This window comes from Neopelma chrysocephalum, unplaced genomic scaffold, assembly GCF_003984885.1.
Source record: "Neopelma chrysocephalum unplaced genomic scaffold, ASM398488v2 Primary Assembly neopelma1_97390, whole genome shotgun sequence".
Lineage (NCBI taxonomy): Eukaryota > Metazoa > Chordata > Aves > Passeriformes > Pipridae > Neopelma > Neopelma chrysocephalum.
In genome coordinates this window covers 2648527-2675550 of record NW_020926031.1, presented here as the reverse complement: position 1 = coordinate 2675550, position 27024 = coordinate 2648527, and the positions used below count along the sequence as shown (strand labels likewise).

Genomic DNA, 27024 nt, shown 5'->3' with positions numbered 1-27024 from the left:
TACCCTTTTCCAAGTCATTCTATTTTTTGGTTATATATAGAAAATGAGTATTGCTGAGGAAAAATATATTCCCCAATTCCCTTTTTAATGAAAGAATACAAGTTGTTTTTCTTGCAAATAATATATTTGCACATATGTTTTCATCAAAAATCTAAACTAGAGTAATGAGGAAGCTTTGAAAATAAAACTGTGGGATACACACATAGGTACATTGTATGTTTGGTTCATGTGAAAATCTGTGGTGTTTGTCTTTTAGTTCAGCCAGAAAGCATTCAGAGCCAAAGAGAAGTCTTTTACCCCCAGCTGAATCACATGTACTTTCACTGTTCTCATCACGGATTATTGATTTATCTGGACAAACTTATGTTCTAGTAAGAGCTTAGGGACTATGTATCTTGATTCATTCCATTAAGTATTTCTAATGGTTTTGTCACAGTTATGTGAAAATATTTGCTAGCATTACCCACAGTATTCACAGTAAAATCCAATAAAAATCATGATGGAAGCGAGGTCTGAGGGAACCTGCCATCAGAACATGTCTCCACCAACCTACTGATCACTTTATATTCCTGTGAGTTGAAGAAGGTTGGAAGAAACCTAACTCTTATTTTTTAATGTTTTACAAATGTTAAGAAACCACCTAGGTACGTGTACAATTTTTTTCTTTGTTATCACAAAAATAGTCGCCATATTTTAAGTAATTTCATTTCAAAAAGCTGACTAAGGATGATTCCAATTAGGATTTTAAAATACTACACACATTATCAGTACTTGTCATCAATGATCTCTAACTTGAAAACTCATAGTTTGTATTGGGTGAGGATGGTATAATATACCTGGGGCAGTATGCACTCTATCAGTCTCACTCCAGTGAATGCCTTTGAGTTGAGACACCAAGACTTCTTACATAGTGAATTAATCCAGCTGAGGTCTGAACTAAGCTCAGGAGAAGCACCCCTCATTCCCATTCAGTGACCGCTGAAAATGAGGATTCCTAATATAATGTGATAGATTTCTGATATAATAGATTCCTTTAAATACTCAGATAGGTGCTAACCTAGCTAAATTTATATGAGATGAAACTCTTAGAGTAATAAATAAAGACTGAGAACTTAACTTCAGTCTCCTCTCCCCATTTTTTAGATCAAACAAAAGGGAATAATTATCTTAATTCTTCTAAATATAAAGCAGCTTTCAGTTTGCAATCTACTACAGGAGCAAAAGGGAAAGTACAGCCTTTTTGTCTTGCTCATGGCTTCTGCATTAATAGAAGTTTTCAAGTATCAGTGCTGCAGGGCCTGTATTTCGAAAAAGTAACAGCAACATGTTCATTAGAAATAGAGATCTATATGCTGTGAAGTGTTCACTTTTAAAATCTTGTAAATTAGTTATATAAGCAGCAAATCTGCAATTTAATCAGTAGAAAAATGAATTGTTATACATTGTTCTATGCAAGCATTCACAACGGTTTGAATATTTTTGATCTTCCCCTCTTGCTCTACTGATTTTCTAATCTTTTTCCGTAAAGGTCAATTCTTCTGGCATCAGTATATTTAATGTCTTCAAAAATTTTTATCAAAGGCCTTTATTTTAAAGGGCTTCATTTTATCAGTCAGGCACAACAACAGTGTGTATAATTCAGACATTCTCAAGGACTTCCACTGCCATATTTGATGGATTTTTTTTTTAAGTGTGCTATCACTCTTGCTGAATCACTTCCAGTCTCCTATTAAACTGATATGCCTTTATTTTAGACAGTAGCAATGTTCATTTTCTAACATAAAAACTTAATATGTTCACCATTTCACTATCTTTTTCTCCTGGACTTTCCAACTTTACTTGCTGCACTAAATAGGATGGCAGTACTTTGCTGAATCCTACACATGCATTTCTAGACTTTTACTACTGCTACTACCAGATGATGACATGAGTACCTGAGAGTATGAATTAATTATTTAGGATTGAGGATCTGAAAGAAATGTGCTCAAGTAGAAAAAGAGAAAAAAATCAATACAGAAAAAAACTGACCCTCTCATGCCAAGTGAAGGACTAACATGATATTCTAAATTAATAACTAACATTATTAGCTGAAAGACAGTGTATTTGTGAAAAACTGGCAGAGTCCCAAATTGTCTACCTCAGCAACGAGAAAGACTTAGGGTTTTTTATCATCAGGAATTCTGAGTCCTGGAAGCTCTATATATCCACAATGATATGGAAACACTGCTGCCAAGGGCACAGACTACTAAAATCTGTATTCTCATTCTTCTCTTATTATCTAACATAAAGAAGAAGTATTTTTATAGTAAATAGGAGGGTCTAGAAAGTACTCATTAGCAAACTAATCAATGGATTTCGATCCTACTTTCCCAACTACACCTACAGCTGCTTTTTGTTTCTTTCACACAGGACACATTATCTGAAAAACAAAGGTCTTCTCTTAAGAACAGCATTAAGTCAATGTCTCAACCTTAACAATTAAATAACTTAATATCCTATTTTCTTCCGCACAGAAACATAAAAATAAAAATTGAGTGGCCACTTTGTGCTCTTCTGCCAACTTAAATTTTTATATTCCTACATTTCTTCAATAGATGTACATTAAAAGTGCAGCAACAGTCATAAGAAAACAAAATCATATTCACTAGTTATAGATATCTTAAGGTCTGTCTCTTAATTTTATCACCTTATTGAGGTTCTTTGAGGGCCACACCAAAAACATATTCTCTATATAGTTTTGATATCCTCTAGCTTTTTAGAATATATATTTTTTTAATATCTCTGTTCAAAAGCAATAAGCTAAAAAGGATGCTGAACCTATTTCTGAACAAAGCCTTTTCTTACTTTGTAACACCGACATGGAGAATTCAAGACACTTGTACTTGCTAAGCCATGGTCTATTCAGCAACATTGTGTTAGCATTACTCACCAAGTGGAATTAAAAGCTGCACTACAGTTACCATGACAACCAGCTGTCTCCCACATACAGCATCAGTTTGAATTTGTGCAGACCATTTCTAACAATGATTTAAGTCAACAAATTCAGCATTACCCTGAGGTAAAAATCTGGTTTATGAACAAATAAATATTTCCAGTTTCATAATATTACTTAGCTCAATACATTGATTCCAAGTATGACTTGGGAGACCTTCAGAAAGGTGCAATGACATTTTTTAGAAATTAAAAGTGAATGGTAATCTTCTGGTCAATATAGGAGTGAGGACCACTGAAATTCCTAACCCAATGAACATGTAGAAAGCACATAGAGAAGAGACAGTGTAACACTTGTAGAGGAGCTTGTGGGGAAACTGCATTTGAATATTTATTAAATCATTTTCTAAAATTTACATTTGAATGATGCTGTTGATTATCTTGGGTAGTACCACTAACATCATCAGTGTATGCTCACTATACAGATTCTTCCTAGAAAACAAAGTTTAATCCATGTTCATCCAAAAGTATCAGCCAGCAATTCTCCATCAGGAAAATAATCTGAAACTTGGAATATAATTTCTGGTCTGAGGAATTATAAAACAAATTCCTTTAATGCTAGTAAACTACAAGGTTTGGGTTTTGTGCAGGGTTTTTTTGGTGGTTTTGTTCTTGTTTTGGTTGGTTGGTTTTGCTTTGGTTTTTAATATTTCAATTTACAGAGAAAGAAAAGTCTCAGTTGCTTTTGAAACAGCTAAACAATATGAGGTAACAGCAGTATATCATATTTACAATGTCTCGTGAAACATCACACAATTGCATGGCTGGCCATCAATATGAAGTTGCCACCTGGCTACTTCAGATCCTTTTGATCACCAAGCATTCTTTCAGTAAATGGTCAGATTGGACTGTAGTTGTTTAGCCTGGAGAAAGGAGACTGTACATGGGTGGGGGTCAGTCTCTTCTCCCAAGTAACAAATGACAGGATGAGACAAAATGGTGTGAAGCTGCAATAGGGGAGGTTTATATGGGATATCAGTAAAAACGCCTTTACTGAAGATGTCATTGGGCGTTGGAACAGGCTACCCAGGGAAGTGGTGGAGTCAACATCCCTGGAGGTACTTAAAAGACATGTAGATGTGGCAACTGGAGATACGGAGAATTGGTGGAATTGGCAGTGCTAGGTTAATGGCTAGACTCAACGGTTTTCGAGGTCTTTTCCAACATAAATTATTCTATATTTCTATGATTGTCATTGCATAAACACATAATGGCAATGATGAACAGATCTGCTTGCAGAGTAGTAGGATGTATTGTTCTGATGGAAAACAAGACCTTCACAAGAGAATAATATCTAAAAACACACATATCAATTGTGCATTTGTACAATGAGAGTGGGGAGAGAGAGGGGTGTAAATGCTGAAAAAAGATATCTAAGCTATTAAAAATATAATGTATAGTCAAATTAAAGATAATAAATTAGTAACACTATTTTTTACATAAGCAACTATAAAAAAAAGTCAGAATCAGAAAGCTTAAATAGAGTCTGTATTTACTAAAGATACTGCAAATATTGCATACCGAACTATGTACACATTAACGATACATGTTACAATCACTCATTTCTCTGGAAGGAAGTGCCACAATTAAACACTAGAGCAGATTTCCTGTTTGGTATATGGTATAGCACTTGTTGCAGCACAGACCCTAAAAACACATTAGAAAAAAAACTGGTCAAATAAGTGTAATGTATTCAAAATCAAAACATTCAGAGGCTATATGGAATCTGATGTTATTAAAAGTAGTTTTAATCTGTGATTGAGGGGTTTTGAATTCTAAACCTGAGGAAAATACATAATAAAAAGTTTTAGTTTTAATATAATTCTTTCAGTTTCAAATAATTTCACTTATGGGAGAATGTTGGTCAGAGGACAAAGAAAGAAAAATAAGTACAGAATAATATCTAAAAGATTGAGAAAGGAAGTAGCACAAAAATGCATTCAGCCCTGGATCACTGTGGATACATTTGTTATCAGTGACAGGCAATGTGAAATCAAGCACATACTGAAATCAAACCCTTCTTTAAGGTTACACTAAACTGAACTGACAGGAACACTACATGCAACAAAGAAAAAGAAATGGATTTCTATATAGCACTTCGATCTTCAACAATGGGAGTGCATAACGTTTAAATGTTAAAACAGAAGAATTCAAGGGAGACAAAAGGTAGAAAGCAAAAAAAGGAATAAAATATAACCTGGGGCTCCAAATCCACAAACTCAGACAGGAACCATTTTTTTTTTTGCCAACAAAAAGGCTGCACAGGCAAAGGTAAATGACAATGGGAGAACAAATAGGATTGTTACTGGAATTTAACAGAACTGTAATAATCCATTAACTTCTAGATTGAGCTGCAATGTAATATCATAAAATAAAAAACAATTTAAAAGTAAATCAAGATGACAATATAGGCAGATGTGAATAATTTTGCCCTGAACTTGAGTCTATACCCTTGTGTCAAAGATGCCTTAATAGGGTTAAAGTAGCATAGCTAACATTAATGGATATTTTCTTGTTACATTTCAAAAAAGTACTTACAGCAAAGTTAAAAAAAATATGATTCTATGACTATACAGTCAGGGAAAAAGCCTTTCAGATAGCAATTTGAAAAAGAGGAAAAATTATTCAGTCTCACCACTGCATTCCTCTAAAATAGGTCTCACCAAAATTCTTTAATAATACATGCTTCTTGAACACAGTAAACTTACAAGTGTGTCTCTCCTAACATTTTAGTTTACATTTGGAACACTGGTCTGATATTCAGATATTATTTTCATCCTATCACATTCCTATCTGAATGCCAATTTTCCAGTTTTCTGATGAGATCTCTATTGCCATACTTTCACAAAGCACTCTCAAGTGCACAACGTGGATTCTGATTGGATGAAACAGTCCCAAAAAGCAACTGACGAGTTATATAAGACCATACAAGCTAATCTGAAACAAACACCCCCAAATACATGATGTTGCTGTTGGATTCTCAGTATCACCTGTTATGCTCCACAGATTTGCACCTATTGCATTGCACTGCTCATTATTCTTCCATTCTGTGATTCAGGTCTCTCCTGGTTCTCTTCCTCTTAAGAGTAATTATTATCTGTCTACTTCTAAGCCTCAAAACCAACTAAAATGGAACTCTTCCTCTTCCCTACACTATAATCCTCTTCTTTTTCTCCTTCTTTCTAAATCTGTGGTTAGCTCTGCAGTAGCCACAATCATTTCAACCTCCACATACAACAACTAGACTATAGTCCCATCATTGCAGATTATAACAGGTAACCTCACCTGTTGTGTCATTAAAGGACAACTAGCTGAACTGGAATCGAATGGCTTTTTCAAATCAAAGAGAGACCACAAGCCTAAACTGAGATGGAAAGCTTCATCTCTAGACATTAATGCCTAGTGGTAAATCTCTTGAAATAGATCTCAATCACGCAATTAAAACTTTTGAAAAAGACAGTAGGAGAAAGAAACAGGGAGAAACAGGAAACAAGTAACCTGTGGCCCCTCAAATGGTATAGGGACGGCTGATCTGACTGACCATGCAAATGATTTTATTAGAATAATGCATACTGACACAAAATCTTGCACCTTACATATTCAGGCTGCTAATGCAATACTAGCTTGTTTAAGAAAACTGCCTTACCAAACCCTTGTTTAAGCTCTCATTTCAGAACAAATTCAGCCTCCTTTTGTGGGGTCCTGAAGTTAAGCAAATGTGCTCTAACTGCTGCGTTTAGCTACAGGTAGAAGAACTCAGACAGAGGAAGGGAAAGCAAGCTCACCACTCTCCAGAGGTAACATCATGGTCTGGCTTTCAGATATATTCAGGATAGCATTTGAAAAGGCCAGGTTAAAAGCTGGAGCGAAACACAAAAAGCAGCCTCACTCTCTAACTCCTGACTGAGGTCTGGAAAAAGAAAAAGGTCTCCCCTTCCCCCAGAATACATAGCTCAACAAAAAGGAGGTATCACTAGTTTATTTGGTTGATAAGGACAGGAAAATTAATGCTTGGCATGCCAGTATTTTTTCACTTTGTAAGAAAGTTCTAGATTTGTTTCTGAGACCCAAACACACTCCAGCCACCCTTTTTAACCCAAAAGCTGAAGAGACGTGGGATGGCTTGAGTTTTTGTCTTTACTCTTATTTTCACTACTACTTTTATAGCAGTTGCAGCAAGCAGAGATTTGGGTTAGACTCTTTTTATCTAGAGAAGCTGGCATTTCCTCTTTGAATACAAATATTTTAACAAAAATATATTTCTATTCCCATTGCTGATTAACTGCTGAATGTAGACAGAGTGACTCAATTTTACTATCAGTCCTATATTCCTTAGAAACACTAACCTTTTCAATGATTTAAAGTATGCATTTATTTGGTCACATTTTAATCTAATCCTGAAATATATTTTCATCTGAAGCAAGGGAAAGGCAATAATTTAAAAATGAACATTTTGAAAGACATTGTGATGTCTGACTAGTTAGTGGATTGAATCAATGAACTGAATAAAATAAAAATTATTATTTTCTTCTGAGTAGTTAACCTCTTTTCAGATACATAAGGCGATTGATACAATTTCGATTGGCATTTCCACTCATACAGTGAAAATAAGATTTGCTGTTATGGAGATAATCAAATAGGATATTTTTAAGACTTGGCTGACTGAAGCAATTAAGCCAATTCAAAGACTGTGTTTTAGATAGGTGAGTACATAATGAACTGAGTGTTCCTGAGAGAAGTCCATAATTATCTAAAGAGGAGAGAAGTGGACAGTAAAATTGAGTCTGCAGGCAAGAATTGTTGTATGTACCAATTTGAATATCTAAAGCAAAACTTTTGCATTTATTATATTTGAGAACTTCACAGATGGTTTAGAACAGAATGTTATAAGGCTACAAAGGGTTTTAAAAAGTGTCTGCTTTTTTCCCCTACTTAGGCTTCTATATCCTTTTAAAATTCATGATTTTAAGAAAAGATATCAGAATTTGTCCCTTTTTAAAAAGCTTAGTCAGTATTTACAATCTAATATAGTACATGGTGCTCTTCTGCTACTATTTTTGTTGATTACGGTTAACATAAAATCCCCCAGAGACACTTGCTCCATACCTTGCTATCTTGCAGTGACTAGCCCCAAATAAAGGTGCTGCAACAAATGAGGATGAATGAGGGATTCCATCCCTTACTCATTTTCCTCATGTGTGTATATATATATATATGTATGTATGTATGTATGTATATTTATCTTTTTCTTCTCTGAAATAATGTCAGATGCATCTGCAATATCATAGCTGTGTACTCAGGTTTTATTCTGAAGCACTAAAAAGCATTAATATCTAAGACCTTTAACTTTTAATGAATTAATGAAAAAAAGTCTCAAACCAGGGAAAAATATTTTATGAAATCTATGATTTGACTCTCCAGTAAGGCAAGCACCTACCATTGCACTTCTGCAATGACCCTTTGCAAATCAAACAGGCATCTACCAGGCAATAAACTAATATTTTAGACTTGCAAGACTGCATTACAGTACTCAGGTGTACAAAAGTTACAAATCAGTATCCTTCTCATTAATGTGATTGCTGTATTATTCTCAGCTATTTAGTTAAGTTTCTTGAAAAAGATTCATATTTTCACACTGTTAGGTATACACACAAAAAATATAATTCTATTTCTACTTAGATTGATCTCCATAATCATATTTGACAAGTTTATAGGCTACAATTCATACTAATACTTATAATTCCAAATGTTATAAACCTTATGCTTTCTTTTCAGACAGTATTGTTCCCTGGGAACAACTCAATGAATAAAACAATTGGTTTTTAAGCTAAACTTAAAAAAAGTTACATGTACAGCCCTACTCTAGCTCTTTAAAATGCACATAGGCAAACATTTGTATAAAATAGCATATCAAGTATAACGTTGAAAGTTAAATAATAGGAAAAACTAGAAACTTTTAATTGTAAAATAATTTCTTAGAATAGCTGAATATATACTCAATTAATAAAAAAGGCAACACACAAAGATCCTGTATATATAAGGCATGTGCAATACACAGTTCGCAGTATCTTGATACCTTGCTGAAAATGCATCATAAGGTTTAGTTAAATAATACAGCTGGATTTTCTCTGGCAGAGTCCAATTCAAAAAACACTGTAATTTTGTAGTTTGCTATATAGGACATATCCTTTTTGTTGGTTGTGAAGGAGAGTTAGCAATTTCAAACTGTGGACTTTAATTATCACTTGTTGTACATACCTTGTAGAAACAAAACCATCTAACAAAACAAACAGAATGTGTGCATGTTAATATCTACCCACTGTTTTAAGGAAAGATAAAACACATACTCTGCATGCAGAAAATATTGATAAATGCCACCTAAATAATATTAACAGTTCAAGAAAGAATGCAACAGATCATCAGCCACTCAAATCTACACTGCTATGCTAATTTACAGTTCAGGGTTCACTGCAGTCTCTTTTCTGCTTCTCAGTGAACATATGGGAGTTTGTAAAAATATTGCATGATTTCAAATCTAGACTCTGTGTTTTCACTTGCTGTAATTTTCAGCAACAAGCAGCATCGCTTATCCTATACATTGACGGTCTTTCCTGATTAATCAATGAAAAACTTACACTGGTATTGAAAGAGGCAGAAGCACTGAGTGCAGGCCAAAGTTTGTGTAGGATAGAATAATTAATTGTTGAAATTTCTTTACTTTGACAAAACAGTGATAGAGAGGATGTCTACATAGACTACGACAGGCTAGAGAATAGATTTATTATATTTGTTTCAATCCAGAGCAACCTCCAGTGTGCACCCTTTTGCTCACATGGTAAATGGCCAATTGATTTTCCTGTCTCTATTCAACAGTAAATAACCTCCGATACACGGCAAGGTAAGGCAGACATCCAAAAAGTCTCAGTTTTATGCAGCTATTTGTGTTCACCTCATAGTAACCAGATGTCAGAGTTACACCATAAGTTGAAACAAATCAGGAGTGCAGGTTTCTTTTCAGTACTGCAATAGGGTAAAAAATATCTCTAACATTAAATAAACTTGCCTTTGAAACTGTTTTTTCCACAGATCTAAAAAGGTTGTCATTTTCATGTAGTTACCTTCTGTCGCATTTGATACACACATTAGCTCTGCAAACCTCTCTACTATCAATTCATTGCAGATTGCACCAATATATGACCAGTGTTACAGAGGTTCAACCCCTTTCGTAGGCTTCTAATCCTGCCATCCTTTAGCTCCCACAAGTCAAACAACTGAAACTCATCAAGAAACCCCCACACTGCGAATTTAAGTGGAAAGTTCAAACCTGCAGTTTTAAAGTCCTTTCTTAATATCTACGATCCTGACAACAAATTACAGTTTACCAGCTCGTAACAATGGGCCAGTTAAAAGGGAAAACTGCTTCTACACTTACATGTTGTCTCACAATATTCTGATTTTCTGAAAACATGGATCAAAAGGATCACTGTTCTCATATGAATAAACAATAGTGAAGTTCAAAATAATGGAGTAGATGTCAGAGAAGAATTTTCCCCTCTCTTCTGTTAGAGTATTTAATATGTTGCATGGAGAATTATATGAGAAGAGATAAAAGAGAGAGATCATCTCTATGGAAACAGTGTGGTCTACTTCATCGGTAATGGATAGCACAGAAATGAGCTACCCAAATGTTACAAGGCAGCCCGGTAATGTAATTATTTGAACTAGTGCCTACATAACCAAAATGGAACTATAAAATGGTTCACACATATTGCCTGAGAGATTTTACCAGCCATAATCACCACAGCAGTGATTAAACCTTTATTGTTCTCTGGCCTTACAGTGCATAAAGTCCTTGAAGTTCCTTTCACTATACTATGTGTTTCAAGAATTAGAAGTAAACTGCTATAGCGTAATTTTTGACAGATTAATTTTACAAATTTAGTACAGTCTTAGTAACTGGCTGACTAAATTTCAGCTTTAAATTATGAGTATTTGAAATTAAATTTCACTTAAAAAAACCCAAAAAACAAACCAAAACGCACTATGCTAAGATGGCATTGTTTTATTCGGTACCTTGAATCTTAATTATGTTTATTCATGATTCAGTTTCTTAGTTTGGTACCATTATTTCTGATTTTGAATTTTCTTCAGCCCAGATATAACACAGCAAAAGACAGAGCAAACAGGCTTCTGCTTTTCCTTGTGCATCACCAGGCTTGTACAGTAGTGTCCAATCAGTTACTGTCCAATCAGCTGAAACTACAAGGAAGCCATTTAAGACGGTAGTGTCTGTAGTGGCCTAATCTGTACTGTTATAAAAAAAAAAGGTTTTGATTTAAATATAGAAACTCATACTTTAAAGCACATCATAACTGGTAATGGTTTACTTCAGAAAAAAAAAATTTCACTGGTACAGATTCAACGTGCTGTAAAAGATCACATTAACTGGTCATTATTTTTATAAGGAATAGATAACACATCTGAAAATTGGGATGAATTAAAACAACAGAACTGGAAAAAGGACACCCAACAGACAGAAGCTGGACTAGGTAAATTCATAGAGAAAATGAGAGCTGGGAATAGACAAAGTATATTCAATTACATTCTTTTGCTGTATTAATTTTGGTCTTTTGCTCATATCTCTTCTATCTGTCTGCTGCACTCAGTGATGGGTTCTATAACTGATATACTGCATACTGTTTTTATAGCTGCCAGCAAAGATGGTGATTATAGTGTGCACAGTTATCTTAAATCTCAAATCCAAAATTTAGCATGACTAAATTTTAGTTTAAATGTTAATTACATTGTTCACTTTCTGTTTAGCTATATCAAATATTTTTACAGGGCTGCAGCTTTGGGATAGTGGTACTTTGGTTACTCAACATTACACCTACTTCTCTTACTTGTATTTGTGTGGTGCATTTAAGGTCTAACAAATTAATATAATGACAGATTTCACTAAAAGAATCTAAACAGAAGAAGAAATCCTGACAACACCTAAGTGCACATGACTTCACTAAGACTAGTATTTGATGCATTTTTCTCCCGTTTCTCAAGGTTTAAGAAACACCAGCGTTTTTTAGCAGTTACAAATAAGTAGACTGTGCACTAGGGAAAATTATTGTCCTTGTACAATCGAAAATTTTCTTTTCAAGTAACAGTCTTAAGTGTTTCCTTTCTAGGAAGTTATGAGGAATTAAAAAGCATTTTATGAAACACACAGCATTCAAGATCAGGAAAACTGCTACAGTGTGAAAAATCATATTAAAATTTTCCATCAAACCCAGTAATTAGGCCCATGAAATAAATATGGCACTTCTTAAGAAAAATCATAATGCTGACACAAACCATCACTAACGGATATATTTTCTATTACACATCTGATGAGTACCTGATACCCAAGAGTTCTTAATTATACTGAAACATAGTTAGAATGGATATTTGGAAAAGTTCAATTGCTTGTATTTCAACTGGAAATTTTTGGACAAACCCAAAACTCTACGCTGCAGTTGTATACCTTGTTTATGAGAACATCTAAACTGAGACCCACACGGTTTTCTGGTACTTAAAAATACAAAACTCTATTAAACCACATTCTATTTAAGACCCATATGAGACATAGTTTGACTTTGCATCACTTTGCCTATCGCATTTACATTGTGCCAAATTAGTGGGCATAGACTGGATTCAAAGCTTTACAGATGCAGATTGAGATCTATATTTATACTATGATTTGAGTTTATCCAATAGGCTGTATGAAATAAGCAGTAAGTTGTGCTGGGAAAATGGTGCTTTCTAGGGCACTAAATTTACTTCATCTGGGTCAGAAAGAATCAGCTATGTGTCTCATTAGGTCTTTCTTTATGTGATACTCTTTTCATAAGCTGGTTTTTTTTGGAAATTATAATATGAAAACTGGATGGCATCAAACACTTTTGCTTCTATTACTTTTGCTGTTATTTATATGCTGTTTTTTTATTTTTGTTATAGTTTCCATGTATGTTATCTATTGGAACTAGTACTTGCATGTATAATCCATCTATGCTCACTTTGTCTTTTTCATGAAGCATCATAACTAAAGTACTCCTCAATTGTCTAAGAGTTATAGCACCTACATTATACTTCAATTAGGCAGGGCATTAGATAGACTGCTATGCTTGACCAGTTATCCTCTGTCTATGCCCATCTTATGATGGAAGATCTGATTTCAGATTGAATCTCCATACCATGTAGTCTGCACACCACTGGCTGACCTGCACAGCTCTGGCATTCAACATTGTTAGCACTTTTGCAGGTGAAAGAAAGCTAAAAGCCTTAAAAGTTGTGCAGGATAAGTAGCAATCTCAAACTTTTCCAAGCTTAAGTAAAGATGGGAGCTTTCATACTTTTGAAAAAAAATTCACATGTCACATATGTATATCCTTAAAAGACTAATAATTGATTTAATTAAAAGTATTCTAGCTTATTTTTGCCAAAAATGTGACTCTGACTTCAGTTAGCATTTGTTAAGCAAAGGCCAACTACTCCAACATCCACTGTATGCAACTTATTGATCAGGAGGAATTCAAGATGAACTGGAGTTTGTAGATGATCAAATGACCAGTACTCAAACCTGTCTTGAAGCATATAAAAGCTAAATATGTTCGTTCCTGAGAAGTTAATTTGAAATGGACTTAAGTGCATAGACCTGATAATACTGGTGGTGTTTGCTGAATAAATATGTGTTACAAGTGCCTCAAAGTATCACTAGCATACTTCCATCAAGTAAGAGATTATTTTATTTGCTTATGGTATATTTAAACTATGAGTGTAATTGTTACTTCCCTGTTCCCACTTCAGATATCATTTTGAGGATTAAATACTTGAAGTTTATATAATAAATTTATAAGCAAATTAAAGAATGTGTCATCACAAACATAATTACCAATATTCAGCCACCATTCGTCAAAGGTTAGCTGTGATAAACAAATTCAGTAAACATAGATGTTTTAAAAAATAATTGTCAACTCTACACAGCACCAATAATTGAAATTTCTGATCTTGGCTTCTTAGCTACTAGTAACAGCCAGCTGTATCCGGAGGCATTAGTGTGAAAACCTTTTTATTTGATATATGACTGGCAGACAAAAACCTAATTGTACATACTGATATGTCTTTCTCTTCATGCAGTATGATTTTGTGAAAATGCACAGTATAGAAATTACTATGGCTTTCAACATACTTCAGTAGCATTTCACACACTATTTTAGTCAAGTGATGAGTTGTAATTTATGCAAACTGACTGTAGATATTTTTCATCTGCTATTTGGATCATTATGATATTCATGATAACATTTTCATTATCTTTATAATTAAAGTATCTAGAGTAGAAGTAATAATACTAATAAATACAAATACTAAATAAAAGGAAAATAAGCCTTGGGGTGTTTTTTTTTTTTTTCAGACTTCATGCATAAGATAAGAAGTATTCCATTAGTTTTTGTTTGGTCAAAGTGTTAATTTGTTGGGCATGATGGCAAATAACAGCTTTTATGATTGGGATCATGTGGTATGGAATATATAAACATATCCAAACACTTTAAGAATAGGGTTATGACTGAAGAAAAGAAGCATGCTACCAATAAAAAAATACAAATCAAACATATAACCAATTTGGACTACCATGATATAACACTAGGAATAAATGAAAGACATAGCAGGAGCACAGTAGATATGTTTTTTCCTTTGATATATATATCAGGCTTAAACAATGCTTTGAACTAGCTTAGACTCATATATGATATAGTTTTGGAAAATACATGATCTGTGTGAAAGAAAATTACTTCAGTTTAGTGTTGATTGTACACACCTTTCTCAACGATGCAGTGAAACCCAACAACCCACTGAAACTCAGTAACAGGTGAAAAGACACAGCCGTAAGCATAGATACACGCATACAGGAACTCCTTTCTGTTTCATAAAATCACAAACTATTTTTTTGCACGAGTCCTCAAGATGGGAGGACAACAGCACACTCTGGGAATATGCCAAGTCAGATATCCTAAGCTTATGTGCTTCATGGCAAAGAATATGGTTTTGGCAATTTGTTTGTATATTATGCTGAATTTTTGCATGGTTAGGTTCCTGCACCTAATTACTCCCACAGAAGCAACAAAAACATCTGTAGTAATTAATCTTACTGGAAGCAGCTGTATTCATATACTACAGATACTGTCATAATTGCAGAATTATGGTCTTTAAAAACGTTAACAGAGAACAGAAATGACAGGTGAGACTAAGTGATTTGCTTAGCCAGCAATGCTGACCTTTGTCTATTGACAAAGGGAAAGTCACAGATCAAAGCATCAATTTCAAGCTCTCTTCACTAGCAGGAAACACAGCCAGTTAAAGTTTGGAAGTTTTACTTACTGGATATTTTGGCACGTCAAAAATTCCCTGTCAGAAGAGTCATATTTTCTTCCTTCACTAAGGATCAGCAAGACTAAACAGTGGCCCGAGCAGCTACAAATTGTACGAAGATAATAAAGATTAAGGCCAAAATGAAGAAAATGGTCACTCATGTGAGGACAAATGTACAGTTCAAATATGGAGTCACAAGAGGTGATATATTTGTGAAGAGCCAGAAAGCCAATTTACAAATGGATCCTCATAATAGCATTTTTAGTCCTACTCCTTATCTTTAGTGCTCTCATGGAGTAGCTGTTAAAGAAATACATGAAGCACTTAATGACAAAATCTCCCAAACAGTTCTGAAAGCACAGATGGAGAAGACAGAAGACAAACTTCTGGATTTACATAGTTTTACATCGTGTTACTCTCACAGCTACAAGGGAACAAAGTGTCCAACATTTCCTGGGGGCAGGAAATTGAAGCCAAATTATTAATCTCCTAACAACACTTAAAAAACCCTCACTCTACTGCTCAAAGGTAGAACTCACTATCATGAAACCAGAATGTTGACAAAAGAAGTTGAATTAATGTAGAAGACTAGAAAAACTGTGGTAATTAGAAAACCCTGAACTTCTATACAGAAATAATGAAAATAACACAAATTTGGTTCCAAGGACAACGTATAGTGCTTTCATGGGAACTAGTAGTGTATATATTTTAACATGAGAAGGTGAGTTTATGCATTTGATTTCCAGAGGACCTTAATGCTATTTAAGACCCATTTACAAGCTATCGGCGTAAGTGTAATTTAAATGTGATTTTGAGATGCCAGATCTACAATGCTGTGCACAAGCAGTCATGAGGCTGGATTTCAGAATGGATTCAGAATTTGTCTACACCATTTACTCATTAGAGCATTTTTGAGGCAAGCATTATAGGGAGACCCAGCCAAGTTCCTCGGCACTTGGCCAGGCAATGTGCCTACCTGCCTCACAATATTCCAACTGTCTTTTTGCTGACATAATGAGACTGATGTCACAGATAGTGATTCTGGCATTGGCAGTCAAAGCAAACAGAGAATAACATTTCTTTTACGAAACACAGGATAAGGAAATCTGCACTTAATATCAGAAATCTATTGACACTTCAAGCAGAAATATCTCCAAAATATGTCTTGATATTCAAGACACAAACCCACAGGTTTAGAAAAAGCAAAAAATAATCCTAAAGGTCAAAGAAGACCACAAGCTCTGTGTGGAATTCAGACTGTGCAGGATGTATACACTCTAATCCATGAATGTGTAGAGGAAATTCTAGAGTGACTACAAAATAACATTAATAATAGCATTCTGCTGAGTGAGGCGTATACTCTTTCAATTCACACTTCTTTTGACTGGAGAGAATTTGAAACTTGCAGTCCCATATTTAACTAAAGTAATTCACACCCCTATATATTGTTATCTAAAGATAACCACTAGCAACAGTATTTATGCAAAAATATTAAAAAAAAACCAGCCAATTTTAGCCCAGGACAAACTAAATTGAATGGTGTTCATATACCTTGGAAACAGTAGCACAAATATAGACAGAAAACATTTCCTCACCTGACAAAAAAGTGATCAAATAGTAATGCAAAATTTCTGTTACAAAACTTCTACCTGCCTAATATAATGGTTTCCCTTGAAATCTTGCACTTGTCAGAGAGCACAATTTTATGTAATTATTTGAATTACTGCAGTTTTTCTTACAGCAAAGATAAGAAAGCTTGCATTATATATTCTGAAGTTAAATTATTTACATATTTACATTAGCAAGCATTACCATCTAAATTGCTTTACAGAAATATTTAACTGTCATGAATTCATGCATTTGTTCAGCTTCTTAAGGAATTAATTTACAATCAAACGCAACAAGAACTGACCATTGTAGTGAACTCCAGTAAAACAAAAATCTATTGTTAATAAAAGAACACTTTTAATCCCCATATTCTATTCAAACATTTGAAAGTGCTTCATTAACATTTTACACAAACATACAAGACTGTAATTATCTCTTAACTCAGGTTGTAGAACTGAATCTCAAAGAATTCAAGTGATTTAAGCATCATCATGCAGATAGTGGTGTACAGGTAAAAATACAACCCAGCTCACCTGTGTCCTAGTCTGGAGCCTTATGAAAAGATCACATTTGTATTTATCTTGTGCCTTGTCTTAAACTAAACAGTTGAGGTACCAAAAACTACCCAGCCATAAAGCTCTCAATAGGTATCATTAGTACTGCTCTACTATTGCTCCCTATCTTTACCATATCCGGTCCCTTATTCACCTTTGTGGCTCTTTGCTGGCTTGGAATGTCCATGTTGTTCTTGTACTGGAGAGCTAGACCTGGGAACACGACTCCAGCTGTGGTCTCACTAGTGCTGAGAAGCTCATAGGAGGCAGACAGACTGCAGTATCAAGCCGGGACATTCATGATCCCTTATACTGTCTAATGACCCTAGTCATGCTAGAGTGTTGAGCACACTAAGAATTCTTCTACAAGCCTCCTTAGGGAGATGGCTGACTAGACAATGGAAAATTTAAAAGACAAGACAAATGCAACTGTTACAAAATAGCACTAGAATTCAAGCACTAAACTTCATACAGAGGTTTAGTTTTTTCACAGAAAAGCGCTGGAATGGGCCTAAAGGCTGTTTCTATTTGAAAGGCTGTAGACAAAACAGTAAACTCCTACTCTCTTGGATAAGTTGTTGCAGATGAATCATAGGATTTAGTGGTATTTCCGTCATTGATGCTTTAAATGAATGTAGATGAAAGACCACCTTCAGTCCCAATACTCTAGAAGCTTGGAATGAATCTACCGTAACTATTAAATATGCACTCAGATCTGAAGAGAAATGGATGATTATGAATACACTGTATATAGGCTTTCACTCAGTTCCAGAAGTTTGAGAACATATCCCCTCATATCTCTCTGCCCACTATTCAGTGTTATTTATTAAAGTGTTGCTTAAACAAGAAGGTTAAAATGTTATAAAATGACAGCTGTACAATTTAAAAAAGGCATAATATATGAGATGAAAAGAAATATTTAGATAGTTACTAGATATTTTTAATGCAGAGATATTTGGTGAATTGTGATGTACATTTTCATAATTATTTATATCATGTGACATTTTTCCCCAAAAGGCTTTAAAATGTCCAAACAAAGGCAAAACTTACCTGAAACCCTGGTGTGGAAGCCTATCTTTTGATCAAACAATTACCTTTTTAAATATAAAAAAATAAGTATGAAGACTCCTACTGAAGTCACTGGCTGGTATGGATTTGTAATGAAAATGCAGGATGGCCTCTAATGCAAACAAAACAATATAAAATTTCCCAGGATTGAAAATAATTTTTAATAAATCCCTGTAGATAAAAACTGAAGGAAGTGAAGAATGGTAGCACTAAGGATATTCAAGTACTCCATAAAACTGAACTGTGTGTTTTATATTTATTATCCAAATAAAGTACAGTAACCTGAAAATCTAGACAGTTTCTCATCTGATGAGATGCACTAGATATTTATGACACGATGCAGCATATATATTATTATTCTTGAATAATACATTTAGCACGGTGAGATTTTCACAGACTAACGATATGAAGTACCACACATTATCATGTAACAAGCCCCCAAACTCTCATTCTTAGAGAGACCTGTAATTCTTAGGAAGCACTTAAAAAAAAAAGTAATGAAGGCAATAAAAAGTCAGTCTCTTCACCACAGTAAAACCTTACATATCGGTTTCAGAGAGATTAAATAAAACCATATATAAACTATTAGAAAGTCCCTTTATGACCTTATAAAACAGATGTTTACACTCCAAAGAATATTTCTGGAAAAGAAACAACCACTGATATACCCCCCCCCCAAAAAAAATTTTGGATGGCTACAACAAAGGTAAATGTACATGACCACGTACAAGTTTTGAGTCAATTTTCTGTTGAGAAATTTCATTTTCAAGTATGTATTTAGAAGCAAACTCTAGATATCCTTGCAAAGCAAGTAAATTAGCTCTACATACTGCATAGTAAAAGCAGAGAACAAATTCCTCCCTGAGGGTTCCCAGCACCAGAGCAGCTATTCTGCAGTCATTACTGCAGTCCATAGGCAGAAGCAGCCACAGCTGTTATACATTACCCTAAACAGGCACCTTGCTCTGTAGATTCATGTCATCACAGACTTAATGGTCATCTTCCCTCACCTTGAACTCATTAACTCCTTCTCCTAACTGTTACAGGACAGGGGAAGGGAAGACTTAGAAGAGAAATTTCTTGTGAACAAGAAACACAGAATTCCTGGTATGCTAATCAATGGCATTTTCCAATGTGCTCAATAAATGAAATAATTAGCTAATACTTATTGCTAATCTGCACATGCATTTCATACCCAATCCTATTTAAAATTTCTGTCAACAAAGCAATTTTCTTTCAGATTTCAATTCTATTTTTCAATTATTCATTATAATAGTTTGCAATAATTTCATACCCTATATTCAGACTTGTTAGACTTTTTCTAGCTGATCTTATAATTTCTAAGCAGTATCTTGATATGTTTCCAGTTGCCACCTCTTTTTCAGTATTGGACATGCCCTTAGAAGAATAATGTTCTTTTCTCATTCAGGCTTCTCTTCTTTTTCTTCCTCCTGTCATCATTGCTGTACTTAATATATTGATCATGACATACTTCCAGTCGTATAGCACAGTTCACTGAAGTCACTAGATTTAGTTTATGAGCTCAGATTTTATTCTTTTAAATAAAATATAATATCATTCTACCATTATGTATATGACTATGATACAGCATCTCCTCAAGCTATAAAACACTACTTAAGAAAGGAGATACAAGTAAAAAATGGAGGCAGAGATGCATCGTACACTTGTAACGAATATATTTTTCTCTGCTTTTCAAGAACAGGTGACATTAAGACCTAATAGACATCTTTACTCTTGGAAAAGAATAAAAGGAAAGTAAGACTGGACCAGTCTCATAACAGGGTTCAGTGATATATCAAATATAGTCAGAAGCTGAATGACTCTTTTCAGAGCAATTAACAGAAGCAATCAAAGGACAGGAAGTGGGATGATGGCAAACTGACTACCCTAATGCTGTTATGTAAGTAATGGAAGATATGGATTGTCTACCAAGTTCTTGGTATTTTCTGGAAATAGCCTCAGACAAGTAGGTAAGTACTTGTCAGGACTGTTGTTGCAATAGCTAGTTATATAGAGAATTTGGCCAAGAGTATAAGGGAGTCAAGAGTCTGAGTGAAAGTCACCTTAAGACAATCAGAGTTCTCAAATACTATGAAAGGAAGGAATTGCCACAGCACATTAGGAACAATGACATTCCAAACCCAGACTTTAACAAACTGAGGAAACAAAAGATAGGATCTCCTGGGCAAACATTCAAAGTTTTGTTTTGTTCCTTAAAAAAAAACCCAAACCAAAACCCAGTTCTGGAAGCAGAAAAACAACTTATTCTAAACAGGAAGATAAAAAGGAAGTACACAAAGAGACTTAAGAGTCTAAATTGAGATCTCTTGAATGACTGACATTTAAAAAAGAATATTACCAAGTGTGTAAACAATATCACCTATAAAGGAATAGCATCCATTTCTTAGAGTGGGTAATGTGACTGAGCAATGACTGGTAAGGTGCTTTAAGCCAACCAAGAAAATATTAAAAACTGCAAGCAGACAAAGCACGAAAGGGTCCTTCATTAAGACAAAAAGGTGAAATCACTTTAACAGAGAAGTCTGAAACAGTTTGGGCATTTTTTCTTTTGTCTTTAGAAAGCAACTAATTGTGACCAAGAACTTCGAATAATTTTAATAAAATTGAGATCAGAGTAGGCAAGAAAAAGGGGAAATGGAAAGAGTAAAACCATATTTAGATTTCCCTTTCAGCAGGACTTAGCAATCTAAGACAGCTGTCATCAATTGAAATAAGATTTTAGCTGTTAAGCCTGAAAACGTGTGGAAGAGGGAGAGGTCTCACAATTAAGGTAGCAAAACCAGTACTTAGAATTCTTTCCCTCCTTTTTATATCTCTCTGAACTGGGATATCTGAAAATTTACTAAAACAAATTATTTAAAAATCAATTTCCAAGCACCTGGGGATAAGATGATAATAAACAGGCAACACAGATTTGTCAAGAACAAATCATATTAAACAAACCTAATTTAATTCTTTTTGGGTCAGAGTAATTCGACTAGTGGATAAGAATGAGGAAATATTTGCAATGTACCTTAACCTAAGCACATAAAGGAAACAGAGTTTTGGTGAAAGTGCTACAGATGAGCTCACATGGGCTCAAAATAAGAAATGTACAAAAAAGGTTTTGACACACAATTACAGCAGAGAACATTTCTGCTTGGATTCCAGCAGAATGATGACTTGGGTCAGTCATCATTATACATTGTTATGAATGATTAAGATATTGCATAAAAGACATCAATTTTCTAAATAATTTAAGAATAGATTATTCTAAAAATATATAAAATTATCTTGATACATTCTGGAACAGCAAGCAAGAAATTTCATGAAAGGAAATACACAGTATTAGATTAAAAAAAAAAATCCATAAACACAAAGGTGAGATACCTGGTTAACTCAAGAGAAACAGAAAACTGTAAGTCACCTAACTTCGATTGTCAAAAAATGCACGTACTGTTCTGAAATAGGTGATATCAAGTAAATGAAATGTTGTATGAAGATGCAAAATGTTGTTATTTCATTTTGTTTGTAGTTTTCGAGGCCTCAGCTAGAGTTCATTGTGGGCATTCCACTTCAAGAAGACAAATGATCAGATAAAATGCCACTTGATGTGATTTGATTTGTTAAATCTCAAAAAACAGAAGGCTGAAAAATAATACGATAATAAAGTTTCATATTGCATGTGATCAATCACTTTCATGATAGGAAGGGAAAGCTGGCTTATTTGCAACAAAGAAGGTACAGTTCTGATATAAGGAAAACCTTTTCAACTATGAGAAGAAATAAGTTAATTATTAGTTATGGGAGGCTGTGATTATCAACAGCTCTTATGAAAATACATAAATTTTTCAGAATAGGCTACATATACCTGAAATTGCTAAAAAGAGGGAATTCTGTAGAAGCGATAGCTCTGAGGTCACATGCTGCTTTCTTTTTCTTTCTCTGTAGTTGTTTGATATTGTCCAATTTTTTTAAGATTCTGCTTCAGCAAAAAAAATGAAATAACTTTTCTAGAAGAGCTTTTCCACTTTCAAAGCCAACAAATGTCGTGGTTGACAGACAGCTCGACAGCCGCAGAGGGAGAAGGAACTAGCTTTTGGAAACTGAGGGCTTCTTAAAACAAGAATGTAGTAGTGCTAATACCATAAAGACTCCCAGCTAGGAGCATCATACTCTCCTCTCATTGAGGATTTTTCTTTTTTTTAATTCAAGGAAGCAGCACTTTTTAACATGTGACACTTTCAAAAAGGGTCTTTGTTGATTCTTGAAAATATCTTTATAGTATTAGCTGTGCACTGGCTACATTTTTAGTTCTTAACCTGCACAAAGTGTTGCTCACCTGTTTGATTAGAAAGGTGGATTTGATTACATTTCAGACAGGAGTCATGAGTTCTCTGAAGGCATCTCCTTGCCTTACTGGTTTGGGATTACAGAACAAATGTCTTTTCATCTGAAAACCCCCATATTTTTCACTGGGTCCTTGTGACATGCTATTTAGTTTTGGTGCTAATTTTATTCATCTTTTATTTATGGATTTAAATGAAAATGTGCTTGTATGTCTATATTTAATAACTTTTACAGAGAAGAAGCACAAAATTCTCCTGAAGGTACAGATCTCTGTGAAAAATGACCCAGACCCTGTTAAAACATAGTGCCTCTGTGTCAGTTAACAAACTAGTCTGTGTGATTAAGAACACTTCCATTGGACAGATTAAAATTCACATATTACCAAAAAAGGCAATGGAATACAGAAATAAGTTTCTTAACTTGAGATAACAAGTAAGCAAATGATAATTTGAGAAGACACTCTGGCAACATCAACAGAATTTGGCAGTTGGGGTACACTTTAGCAAATCTTAAACGATGTTCCCATCATACCATATGGATCTCATAGCTGGAAACTCACCAGCAGTGCCAACAGATGTCAAAAAGCTTTCAAAGCAACAGAGTTAGAAAAGATTATATGTATTAACTTTAGTCTATGTATAAACATGCCAAAATTTCTCAGAGTTCATCAGCCTTCTCTCCTCTCCCTGCACTTGCCCTAAAGACCACGCAAATATTCTGAGGCTTACATGAAGAACAAAGCCTGGGTATTTTCCCTTGCAAGGCAGCAAAATAAAGATGCAATATGCTAAATGAAAGTCTCTCCAAATGAGAGTTCTTGGAAGAGATAAAAAGAAGTGGATCTAGCAACACAAGAAAAAAACAACAAGCAGTATTTCATTCTGTGGGAAAGACTGAATGGAACGAAGATGTTGCATAAATACTAATGTTATATTAGGGGAATCTGAACTTTTCAACCTTTCCAACAAAACTTTCTGAAGAAGGGCAGAGAAAAAAAGCAGATTACTCTCTTTTTGTATAACATCCAGAAACATTTCTCTTTGTTCTGTATAAATGTTCCCTCCTTCCCATGCCATGCAGACAAAAAACATTCTGACTAGTTCAGTGGCCTCAGATGGAAGGGAATGATTTCACACTGAGTGAAGATAGAAACAGTTCACATCTCCAGTTTGCTCATCAAAATGTAGCTTGTTGGTTTACACTATGAGAAAACATGGGAAGTTTGCCTGAAATACTACTGAGTATTTCTAAATACAGTATTTCTATTTACTGCATAAGGCTTTAAGGTAATCTGTATTTATTCTACAGCAATATTGAAGCCTGTTTTGCATTCATTCATAAAAGAAGAAATTTTAAATAAATTATATGAAAATAAAATATAACATTAAGACTTTAGAATAATTTAAAGTCATTAATTCTTGGCATTTCTCTTTAGAATGAAATAGATGGAAATTAAAATTTACCTGTCATAGTAAAATAAAACAAAGGAAATACCTGTCTGCACAGAAAATCAACACAGAGGCCAATACTTTTATTTTTCCCTTTGACTGAGAAATGATTCTGCTATCTTCTCAAGCAAATGAGATAAACACCAACATTATCAGGGGAATTTTTATTTACAACAAATGGATGTATTTTGTTAGCAGTCTTCTCTATATGGGACACTTAAGGTTTAGGATTTGTCATTATTACAGAGCGGAAGACAATACTGTGAATAATTACAGTCTTTCAGTATCAAAATCCACATTTTACTCAAATAGCTTAAGTACTTTTCATTAAATAATTAATGATATAGAATGAAGCAATTGTGGGGTTTTTTTCCTTTTAAATACAATTTAGAAGATTCAGAAGATGACCATGAGAGAAGATTAAGGATCTACTGCTACATGAAACATAATTTCTAGTAACAATCTCTGAGTAAGAAGTTTATATATTGTTTACTGGGACACTTCATCTTCCAGGATACTAAAGACCACTGTCAGGGGATTCTAACTCCATATACACAACTTATGGCCTATTAGAATGAAATGTAGTATTTTGTAGTTGCTTGTAAAATGAATTTGTCAAAGGGTACAAAGAAGAACTTAGTCCATTTTTATAGAAAAGCAATTGTGTTTTACAAAATGTTGAAGCAACCATCTATTTGATACAAAACATGTCAGTTTTATAAAAGGCAAGCTAGAGAACTAAAAGCACTTTTATAAAAGCACCTTTTAAAAAGCTTACAAAAGATGATATGGTAATAAAGAAAAACCAACAAACAGATGTGTCAGTGCTGTTAGTCCAAGCGAAACAAAATATGAAGAGAGTTAATTTTGCCTCTTCCCTCTGAGCCTTCTTCACAGGCAAAAAGCCAATAACCTAAGTTTCATCACCTGGCTAACTGATGAATTATATCAACACTATTTAGTCAACAGATTTCAGCATATGGACTGTAGATCCCTGAGAATCTGTGGACTAACTTTAAGAAATCTATTAAAAAAGTACTAAGAAAAACCAATTCATAGATACTGTACAACAACCAACGGAAGTAAAGTTTCTAAGTTGGTCTACATCAACAGTGAAACTGTACTAATATGCCAGGAACCAGAATGGCTGAAAAATCACTGTTACTTGAACCTGAAGGATCACTCAGGATTGTATACTTGCTTCTACATAGCATTAATTTCTGAAAATAAGTACTAGTAATATAAATAAGTTAGCCTATGTTTTCCATTTCCTGATCTACTGAAGGAAAGCTGTAGTGCACTTCTTAAAGTATCTCTAACATGTTACCCAAATAAAATCACAGTCATATTGTCCAAAAGAGTAAGACCTCAGCTGCCAACAAATCCTAACAAAATATCAGCAGAGTAAGCAATAATTCTCATTTAAAACAGATTCCTTAAACCATGAAGCTATTCAGGAAGATATTCAGCAATAGTCAAGACTAAGCATAAATTTTTATACTTTTGCTGAGATCATGCTTACAGATATTTAAGTGTGTATATATCTGTTTTATATGTATTATATATGTGTGTAAATATATATATACACACACACACATTTTAAAAGGTCTTCAGTCAAAATTCTCAGGGAGAGTTATGCAAAAGCAAGATAATTTCTTCAGGACTCAGAAAACAGTGTATCACTGAATTTTTACTGTACATGGTATTAGAGAGTGACTTCAAAGCCAGTGTAGCAATTTTATAGAATTTGAAAGATTATTTTTAGCTGCTCATGTTAAGTAGTCATTTCTAGGAGCCTACAAGAATTACACAATTATTTATAATTTAATAATTAATATTTTACTGATATGAAGTATTAAATTCATTTCTCGCACAGGATCACTATAAGCTTTCTTTAATTCCTAAAATAAGGAAAACCAAGTACCTATGCGAGGCACCTCCTTTGACGTAGTTCTGTCGTTTACAGGCAGCACAGTGCACATCAGGCCTTTCAGTCAAGTGCATCAGATCACAAAAGATGCTGAATATCAGATCTTAAGTATACTATTTTGGCAGAATATGGATTATGCAATACTGAAAGTGCTGTAATTTTCATTAGTAACAGTAAGACTTTCAGAAATCTCCTAATTTTCTATTCAGAGAAAAATTCTCAGTTGTCATACACTAAAACTCATTTATCATCTGACTTCCATAGAAGTCCAGTCTTCCACTGTATTTTCTAGTTGAGTTGTTATTAGTACAAAAAAGTACAATGGTATTCCTGACAGTCACAGATCAAATTCATGCTTCACCTTAGGTTTAAAAATTTTGTTTATTGTAAGTCACAATTCTGCCTTTTTCTCTAAGAAGAAAGCCCCTAATTAACAACTCGTTATAAGGTATTTCTGTAGTCAAGACTGCGCAAGAAAACCCAGAGCTGCAAACTGGTGGAGGCTGGAGGAATGTTCTGGAACACTTCCTCTCCAGGCTAGCCCTGTTCAGACACCCCTTCCAAGCCATTGCTTTTAGCCACTGCCAAAGACTGCAAACAAATTGATTACTCTTTAGTCTGTATGTACTTAATTCTTTACTGATGTGTCCCAGGT

At 34.2% G+C, this 27024-nt stretch overlaps 1 protein-coding gene across 1 annotated transcript in view; it reads right to left on the bottom strand.

Annotated features, from left to right (window-relative positions):
- Window positions 1–27024, bottom strand: part of ADGRA1 (adhesion G protein-coupled receptor A1) — a 267959-nt gene that overhangs the window by 64675 nt on the left and 176260 nt on the right. The gene's annotated exons all lie outside the window — the stretch shown is intronic.